Source organism: Bos indicus x Bos taurus, chromosome 2, assembly GCF_003369695.1.
Source record: "Bos indicus x Bos taurus breed Angus x Brahman F1 hybrid chromosome 2, Bos_hybrid_MaternalHap_v2.0, whole genome shotgun sequence".
Lineage (NCBI taxonomy): Eukaryota > Metazoa > Chordata > Mammalia > Artiodactyla > Bovidae > Bos > Bos indicus x Bos taurus.
The window spans coordinates 34,640-36,262 of record NC_040077.1 but is presented as its reverse complement, the minus strand read 5'-3'; the positions used below and the strand labels follow the sequence as shown (position 1 = coordinate 36,262).

General features: G+C 36.0%; 1 pseudogene; it reads left to right on the top strand.

The window, feature by feature from the left end:
• Positions 1-415: 415 nt before the first annotated feature.
• On the top strand, positions 416-1,353 carry LOC113880586 (annotated as a pseudogene).
• Positions 1,354-1,623: the final 270 nt, after the last annotated feature.

Genomic DNA, 1,623 nt, shown 5'->3' with positions numbered 1-1,623 from the left:
GTTCCAATGGAAGAATTGGGAAATTCATGAAAAATGCATTACAGAATTTGGTTGTGCCCTACCACTGAGAAAGTGGGATACAAATGTTACTGCTTAAGAACTCTGTTTTTTAATATGAGAAGTAAAATGGATCGATTTTGCTCTGCATACAAACATTCAAAATGAAAGTGCATAATTCTCAAACATATCACTTTTATTTAAAGTTAAACCTTGAATTGCAACTTATGCCTTTATATTTAGAATTTAGAATACAATTTTCCATAAGACTTCAATTGTGTTGAGTCCAAGATATAAAACACTAGACATTAATAGAGAACAGAAATCTTATGTACTGTTAATAATTCCCCTAAATCCCTCTAATTTATAGAATTACAAAACAAAAAAAGATAAATGCCTAATTGTACTATTTTTACAAATGGAACCTCAAAAATATCTAGCAAATGTGAATCTCACTTCAGTGATTGAATTTGTTCTTTTGGGATTTTCTGACATTCCCAATCTTCAAATGTTTCTTTTTGTGATGTTTCTGTTTATCTATGTGATAACTCTGATGGGAAATGGCATCATTAGTCTCATAAGCAGGACAGACCAGACTCTCCAGACTCCCAAGTACTTTTTCCTCAGTAATTTTCCTTCTTGGAAATCTATCATATGTCTGCCACTCTTCCTAGAATGCTCATAAACCTTTGGACTCAGAAAAGACATATTTCTTTGTTTGCTTGTGCAACACAGATGAGTTTTGTCCTTATATTTGGAAACATAGAGTGCCTGTTTCTTACAGTGATGGCCTATGACCGCTATGTGGCCATTTGTAGCCCCGTGCACTATCTTCTGGTCATGAACCACAAGGTCTGTGTTCAGCTGGTGGCTGCCTGCTGGGTCACTGGTGTTCCGATTGAGATAGGGCAGACAAGCCAAATTTTCTCTCTGTCCTTTTGTAGGTCCAACCAAGTCAATCACTATTTCTGTGACATTCCGCCAGTACTGAAGCTGGCCTGTGGGGACATGTTTCTGAATGAGATGCTGGTCTTTATAGTTGCTGTGCTGTTTGTCATGGTCCCTTTTCTGCTGATACTTGGCTCCTACAGTAGAATCACCTCCATCATCCTGAAGTTGCCATCAGCAACGAGAAGAGCAAAGGCTTTCTCCACCTGCTCATCTCATGTCATGGTTGTGACTTTATTCTTTGGATCTGTGATCATTACGTATTTATGACATAAATCTCAAAATTCTTCCAGAACAGACAAATTTCTCTCACTTTTCTATACCATCATCACCCTGAGGTTTAACCCCCTGATATACACTCTGAGAAATAAGGATGTCTTGACAGCCTTGAGAAAAGTGCTACCTTAATGTAAAGCATTAGCTGCTTGATTTAAACTCATTTTCTGTTTTCCTATTTAATTTTGCCATTGTATAATCAGAAATAGTTAGTTTGCTTTTTCCACATGATTAATAGATTTATTATATTTATTCATCCATTCCTGACCTTATTGCTTTATGCTGGATTTTCTAATATCAGGGTCATATTATGGTGTCTTGCTGACAAGAAACTATGTATCTAGGCAATCTTTTATTCAGTTTGCAATTTTACTCGTGATTTTCAATTTTACGAGAAAATAT